Genomic DNA, 8155 nt, shown 5'->3' on the forward strand with positions numbered 1-8155 from the left:
TTCCATTTTGTCTTTTAATTTTTACTTTAAGGACTTAATTTTAACAAAAGAGCCAAATTACCACCCAGCTTAAAATGAACTTGTTTAGGGAAGTTAAAAACAGGCTTTAGAGTATGGAGCTGTAATTGACTTTGGAAGGGGATAATTACATGGCCCCTGTGCCCTCTGCCTCACACTTTGCAAAGAGTGAGGCCCAGAGAGATCAGCGGGCAATGGTGTGATCCACTGTGAGCCTGGACTCCCAGCCTGAGCACAGGACCAGGGACATCAGGGCCCATCAGCCTAGGTCTCGGACACGGCAGTGCCAATCAGTAGGCGATGGGTTGGTTGATGGGATGAAAACACAGACAGGGAGGCATGAGTGGGCACAAGAGACAACGGTCCTCAGACCACACTGGGGTCCAGACTTAGAAGTCCAGTGGGCTGCACTCAAGCCCAGCGACAGCAGAGGACAGGCTGGGGCTCTCAGGACTTGCTTTGTTATGGGGTAAAGTGTGTTCCTGAAGATGCTATGTTGATGTCCTACTCCCCAGTACTTCAGAATAGGGGTGTACTTGGAGATTGCACCTTCAAAGTAGAGATTAAGCTATAATGAGGTTGGACAGGTACAGGGAACTTTGATCTAATCTGAATAGCATCTTTATGAGACCAGGAGACAAGGACACAGGATACCTGGGAGCACAAAGAGATTTCCATATGAAGAGGAACCAAGAGGGTCACCATCTGCAAGAAAGAGATAAACTCACCCCACCCCCACTGGCACCCCGACTTTAGGTTTCTGTGGTTGAAACCACTCAAGCTGTGGTGTGTTTCTAAGGCAGCCTGGCAGTTAGTGGCCCTCCCATTTGCCATATGTGAAAAGAGTGACACAAGGATGACTCTTTGTCCCAGTGTCTTCACCTCTAGGCCTTTACCCTAAAGGTTAACTAAGAGTCCTTAAAGAATTACCCGCTAGGTTGATAGAATAGTCTCGTAATTGAAAGTATGAGAGCATTTGCCTGTGAGAGAATAGAGAAATAAATGAGAGTAACTGACTCAGTAGACCAAGAAGCAGCCATTAAGTTACCAACATCAGCTGAGCTGCACAGGCTCTGTCCTCTGCAGAAATGAGAGTGCCCTTCAGCCAGATAGAGGCGAGATAGATCCCGGCGCATCCAGGAAATGGGACGCAGAGGGAGCTCACATAAGATGTGCCAAGAAAAGGGAAGCTGATGCACCAGGTTGCCCTTCTGCCAAATTTAAAATAGCCAAAGCTCTCTGTGGTGTCAGCCATTCCTTTGGAGAAAGACTGACTGGAACGGGGTGTGAGGGAATCTTTGAGATGCTAGAAATATCCTACATCTTGATCTGTGGATCAAAGATCCCGAGCTCTCCTAGCTACATCTCAAGATGCTGGCCATTTGTCTAAAACAACAGGGCCCCAACCTCCGGGTTACCTACATGCAGGTACCTCCCCAACATATATGAGACTAGCTTTCCAGTGTGCCCTGGCCTACTTCTCTGTATCCCAAACATGAACATTGGATATGCAAATATGGAAATACTCTATTCATCGTATGTTTATTTTAATAACCATTTTAACCAGCAATGTAAAAGGTATGGAAGTTGATGTAATATGCACACGGACAAGAGTCACTGCAATCTGACTGCAGTTAGCACAGGATGTGATGCACCTGCAGAAAGAATGGAATCGGGAGAGGCTTTTCCTGGGGAGAGGGCTCACAGATGAAAGCGGACAGAATGAGGACAAAGCGCCTCTCCTGTGCTTGTCCCAGTGCCACCTGAACTGGGTCTCCTTAGAAGAGAAGGTGGGAAGCCTAGGAGCCCTGGTGGGATTGTGGTGTGAGGTGTGCCGGGAGAAGCAACAGAGAAGAGACAGGGCCACCGACTGCAAATGGAGTTGTTGGTCTGCAGAACAACCGCAGGTGGCTGACCGAGGGTGCAGATGACTGACCAAGGGTGGCCTGGGTTATTGATTAACACAAAGGAGGGTCAAGCTCCCTGCTGTGTAAGGAGAAATAATGAAAAGCTGTCATATTCAGATCCAAGTGAAGAAACTGTGGTCCCAAGTCTCTGTCCTTCAGGACACAGATGGATAAGCGAGGCACAAACCAGGCTCCAAGACTATGAGTCTCATGTGGAGAAGGTGAGCCACCAGGACCTTCAACGTTGTGGACATAAGAAGGTAGATTTAGGATGAGGTAAGGCCTCAGAACAAGGTCTGGGGCTGAGATCTCCTCTGGAGGCCAGGGAATGCCTCGCTCAGGGTGGGTCTGTTTTCCCCTTCTGTTGTCCGCTGCCTGCCTGCTTGCTTGCTTTGTTTGGTTTTGGTTTTGTTTCTAGTTTTTCTGTGGGGTTTTTTTGTTTGGGTTGGGTTGGGTTGGGTTTTGTTGTTGTGTGTGTGTTGTTTTGTTTTGTTTTGTTTTGTTTTGTTTTGTTTTGTTTTGTTTTGTTTTGTTTTAACAGGGTTACTCTGTGTGGCCCTGGCTGTTTCAGAACTCACTTTATAGATGGCAGGCTAGCCTCAAATTCAGAGATCTGCCTGCCTCTGCCTCCCGAGTACTGTGATTAAAAACATGTGCCACCACCAAGGGGTTGTTTGCCTTGCTTCTTAATAAGATTCAGTTGGGAGAATTCTTCAAGATGACACCCTCACTTTGTTTTATATCTTCCCTTTGCCCCCTGATCCCAGTTTACAGAGAGGGCAACACTCAGTCCTAGAGAAAAGAAGAGGAGAGGAGGGGAGGAGAGCTGGGGGGGGGGGGTGTAGGGAGGAAGGGAGGAGGGGAGGGGAGGGGAGATCTCCCTAGTTAATATGGTGAGCCAAATTCACAAGACTGAACAGGCAAGGACAAGGGTCTCTCAGGTTTGACTGATGCTGGAGGCCCCCCCCACACACACACACACACTGGAGCCTCCAGGATCAGGGCCTCAGAAAGAACTGTGCTCTGCCGTTCCCAGCCTTGCCCCGGAAGGCCCTAGGCCAGTAACTGCCTGAGTGCCAACAGAGTACACCACAGAGCTGAGCCTGCGGGCCAGCAGGGCTTCCTTCTGAGTTTCAGTGGGGTATTTCGGGTGGATTTTTCAATTATCCAGATTAGCATTAGGTAAATCCCCATGAATAGGGGCTTCTCGTTTTTTTTTATAATAACAGCTGTCAAAATGGAAGTGAGTGTGCAAATGACCTGCCTTTTGTGGTTAAACAAGAGGGGACAGGGATACCAGCCAGGTTCTAACCCCACCCTCACCTGCTCGGGACTGACTCCCTCACCGTCTGAACACCACAGACTCTGAGCTTCTCGCCACAATCTGCTTCCACATAAATGCAGAACCTGTTAACTATTTCTCCAGTGCAAACCCGTGATCAAGACGCAGGGTTGTGTGCTGCTTCAGTCCTACAGCAAGGGTCTGTAGCATGGGAGGATGCAGGGGCTCAGTGGGATTTTCATAGTCACTGCCCCAGGGGCCACCTCGCCCTCTGTGGTCCCCAACTGCTCACTCTCGGTTCCAAAGCAGTGAATGTCAGGGTAGCAAGATGAACTCTAGGACCGTAAAAGTGGGAGTAAAATTATGTGGTTTATAGTCAGCATATAGATTCGGGGACTGTGTTTATAAAGAAAGACTATAGGAAAATAGAAAGGCACATAAAGAAATACAAAAGCCAGCTGGGCGTGGTGGCACACGCCTTTAATCCCAGCACTCGGGAGGCAGAGGCAGGCGGATTTCTGAGTTTGAGGCCAGCTTGGTCTACAGAGTGAGTTCCAGGACAGCCAGGGCTACACAGAGAAACCCTGTCTCGAAAAAACAAACAAAATAACAAAAAACAAAAAACAGAAAAAAGAAAAAGAAAAGAAATGGATGAGGGTGAGCCCAGCATCCCAGTGGAGCCCAGACATGGGCAGTGGCCACTCACAGCTCTCCACACCTGGGGTAGCCCTTGAGACTCTTGGTCTGACTTTGTTGAGCCAGAAAGCCCAGTGTGAGGGACAGAAATTCTGAAGTGGTGTGTCTGACTTCGTAGTTAGTTTCTCAGTCCATAAAATGTGTGCCTGTAGTGGGACAGTAGAGTAGAGGGTACTGACTGAGCCGTTCCCAGAAACCTGCCACCAAGTCTAAACTTTTTCTCATTGAAATACACATCTGTATTTCAGAAGTTTCAAAAAAATATCGCTGGAAGATGTGTCCCTGTGCCACGCCTTGCCCCTGGGGTCTTCATACAGTTTTGCGTGGTACCTAAATATGTATACAACATTCTCACCCACATGTTCTAAGGGACCACTCACACAGTTTTACAATATGCCTCTTTTAAGATGCATTTTTTTCTTAGCTGTATGCATGTATCTCCTCGTTTGCATCTGTGCACATGAGTACAGATGCCCACAGAGGCATCAAATCTCTCTGTAGCTGGAGTCAAAAAAAGTTTTGTTTTAATTTATTTATTATATGTGAGTACACTGTAGCTGTCTTCAGACACTCCAGAAGAGGGCATCAGTTCTTATTACAGATGGTTGTGAGCCACCATGTGGTTGCTGGGATTTGAACTCAGGACCTCTGGAAGAGCAGTCAGTGCTCTTAACCTCTGAGCCATCTCTCCAGCCACCTTAAAAGCAGTGTTGAGCTGCCCAACATGGGTGCTGGGACCAAACTCAGGTTCTCTGTTAGAACAGAGCATGCTCTTAACCCTGAGCTAGTTCTGCGCTCATGGCTCTCCTACCGTCTCAGCCTTCTGAGTGAAGCACACCCAGCTCTCCCTGAGTTCTCATCTCAGGACTGCAATTAAGGTGCAATGTATAATTTGCTTAACAAGTTATCTCTAGCTTGGACAGAGCCTCTCATTTTTTTTTATTACTATAGCATTTATTATTAATTTGTAATGATTCCCTTTTCCCAATGCCTTCATAATTTTTCTCTGGGGTACCTCTCAGAGATATGTGGGTAACTCAGGTTCATGTCCTCAGAAGAGAGCAGAGATGAACCAGCTCTGGAGAGGCTGGGTCACAAACTTTGTTCCAGGATTCAGGATAGAGAAGTTGGCCTGGGGGTAGATCGGCATGCTACTCCCATCCCTGTGAAAGTCTGAAGATCAGAAGTTAGGGGCTGTACTGGCTAGTTTTGTGTCAACTTGACACAGCTGGAGTTATCACAGAGAAGGAGCTTCAGTTGAGGAAATGCCTCCATGAGATCCAGCTGTAAGGTATTTTCTCAATTAGTGATCAAGGGGGAAAGGCCCCTTGTGGGTGGGACCATCTCTAGGCTGGTAGTCTTGGTTCTATAAGAGAGCAGGCTGAGCAAGCCAGGGGAGGCAAGCCAGTAAAGAACATCCCTCCATGGCCTCTGCATCAGCTCCTGCTTCCTGACCTGCTTGAGTTCCAGTCCTGACTTTCTTGGTGATGAACAGCAGTATGGAAGTGTAAGCCGAATAAACCCTTTCCTCCCCAACTTGCTTCTTGGTCATGATGTTTGTGCAGGAATAGAAACCCTGACTAAGACAGGGCTGAGCAGCGTGCTCAGTGGCAGCGACAGACAGTCACATATACCGCCCGGTTAAGCACAGCCCTTCCTTGTGGAAAGTTTACATCCAGATAGATCTGCACGGAAAGAGAACACTCACCCAACACAGGCCAAACTCTGTGCTGCACTCCAGGATGTCACCCCACCCCACCCCCACCCTACCCCCACCCCACCCTACCCCCACCCCCACTGCTCCCCAACCCCTCCCCACCCCACCCTACCCCCACCCCCTCCCCTACTGCTCCCCCACCCCACCTCACCCCCACCCCCACTGCTCAGGGTTCTTTCCAGGAGGAGGCTGTGGCTGGTGCTAAGGTTTGTTCCTGTGTGGCCGTTCATAAGCAAGAACACCCAGGAATGACCCTACCAACAAGGAGGACCAGAGTAACTCAGTTACAAGACTAATATCCAAGTTACACTGTTGAAAATTGTTAACAGTGTTAATGATTTAACCAGGGATACTGGTAATCTCGCCACTCAGGAGACCAGGGCTCCACAGCAACCCAAGGCCAGCCTGCGCTATACAGAGCAAGACCCTGTTTCAATTAATTAATTGATAGCAACCTTATTTTGTAGGGAGAAGAAATCTTGCCCAAAGATCAGTTTATTCCATCGAAGAAACAAGCATTCTATGAGAAGACGTGCTCAGCAGGCTGGAGGGATGCCTCGTGGTGGCGCCCATGGCGGGCTTTGATCCAGTAGACCTCTGACTTGCCCTTTGGCCTCTTCTAGCCCCTGCTCCAACCCTGCCGACACTCTCTGCGAAGGGAGCACATCACTAGTCCCCCAGGGCCTGACAGACACACAGCTGATGATCACAGATGAAGCTGTTTCCAGCTTGTTTGTCCCCTCAGCATTGACTGGCCCGTAACATATACCTCATCATAGAGCCACATGTGCCAGTCCTTCCCACAGATCATGGTGCCTTTATACTCCCTGCATCTGATTGGAACTCTGACTGATGTCCTGAGTATTGACACATGCCAGGGAAGTGTTCTCCCCAGAAGTTGGCCTGTCCTTGCTAAAGCTCCATTTCCATTGACTTGGGAGGCTAGCACATCCATGCTTCCCAGTCAGAAAACACTGTGAAGATTCCTCTCGTGCAGGCTCTCCATCCTATTCAAACTTGGTTGATTCTACAGCACAGACCACACAGCCCGGAAGCAGCCTTGTGTGGCTGTTTGTCTAGAGGCTGGAAAGGTAGCTGGTAGGTGTGGTTCACCTAGCAGGCATGGTTAGCACAAGCCTATAACCCCAGAACTCAGGAGAGGGAGTTAGATGGGTCAGAAATTCTGGGTCATCCTCAGCTACATAGACAGTTCAAGGCCATTCTGGGCTACAGAAAGCCCTGTCCTTTAAAAAAAAAAATTACAATACAGGTCTGGGGGCTGGGGTGTGGCTCTGTGATAGAGCTCTTGCTTAGCATGCATAAGGCTGTGTTTGATATCTGCAATTCAAAAAGGAGAAGGGGGGAGGGGAGGAGGAGGAAGAAGTGGGAGGGGAGGTGATCCAAACCAATAGTGTTTTAAATTCCTCTGTCCAATACTTCAAAGGCTTGATACAGGCGGGCATATTCTGTGCAGCACCAGGTGGTTCCCACAGCCCCATGCGCCTAGAGCTCTTGTCACTAATAGATGAGATGACTGTACTGAGAGAGTAGGGAAATCCACTTCTGTCACATCAAGTAAGAATCAGGCTGTGCTCTGGCTGGTCGGATTAATGTGACTTTCGTGTCTGTCATCCATGTTCTTTCTTACCTGGTGATGGAGTGTCCCTTTCCCTCTGACTCACAGTGCCCTCAAGCAAGCTGGGCACATAAGCAGAGAGAAGAAGAAGCCGTTGGTGCTACCATATCTTGCCAGTACAGAATTCTGTATTCAAATTAGATGGGGCAGTCTCCATGAATAAAATTACATTTCCCAAAGGACTGTGTCCAATTTAAATGGCTAAGAGGCCAAGAAGGGCGGCTGGCGGTTAGGACTGAGCACCGGCTCATCTGTGTTGCTAACTCTGCTGAAGAGGGAAGGGCCGTGGAGATCATAGAAGCAAAGGGTCTAGGTCCTTGGACTAGCTGGCCTCTGGGGACCAGAGCCACCAAGAATGCTAACCAGGTCTCTGAAGGGTGGTGAAGTTGTCAACCGCTCTCCCCTGGCTCCCCCTTCCCCGTTCCCCATGTTTGGAAGAGTGATCTTAATAAATGGTTGTAAGGTAATGGTGGATGCTTTTGGCTGGCAATTCAGGGACCAGCTAGCTGATGCACGGGGCAATGGCTGCTTGGACAAAGCCCGTGGGGTGCCTAGAAGCTACACGGCCTCTAAGGGTGCTCTGGATTGCCATGCAACGCCACGCCGAGCTTAAAACAAAACTGTTCTCTCTCTTTGCCACTCTTGTGTTTCCAAACTTTATTGTTCCTGAGCCATTTACAGCTATTAAATCCACCCAAGTCAGATGGAATATATGGAGAGAGGGGCTCATTGCCAATACCCCCAAATAAAATAGAACAGAGTTAATTGGCCCTTCAGTGGCCACTGGATGGTGACAGTTCTTTGGGGCTCCCCTACTCCTCTGACCACCTCTCCTAGTGGTTCTCACCAGGCAGCATCCATCACCAGCGCCCGGAGGGCCCTGAGAGGGTCCTTAGGGA

General features: G+C 49.0%; 1 long non-coding RNA gene across 2 annotated transcripts; it reads left to right on the top strand.

Moving 5' to 3' along the window:
- Positions 1–2034: 2034 nt before the first annotated feature.
- Positions 2035–7435, top strand: Gm12678 (predicted gene 12678). Of its 2 annotated transcripts, none has more exons than NR_166576.1 (2): positions 2035–2201; positions 6088–7435. It is a non-coding gene; the product is annotated as a predicted gene 12678 (long non-coding RNA). The 2 variants fall into 2 exon arrangements; NR_166575.1 differs by having other exon boundaries at positions 2035–2146.
- Positions 7436–8155: the final 720 nt, after the last annotated feature.

Source organism: Mus musculus, chromosome 4 (assembly GCF_000001635.26).
Source record: "Mus musculus strain C57BL/6J chromosome 4, GRCm38.p6 C57BL/6J".
Classification (NCBI taxonomy): Eukaryota; Metazoa; Chordata; class Mammalia; order Rodentia; family Muridae; genus Mus; species Mus musculus.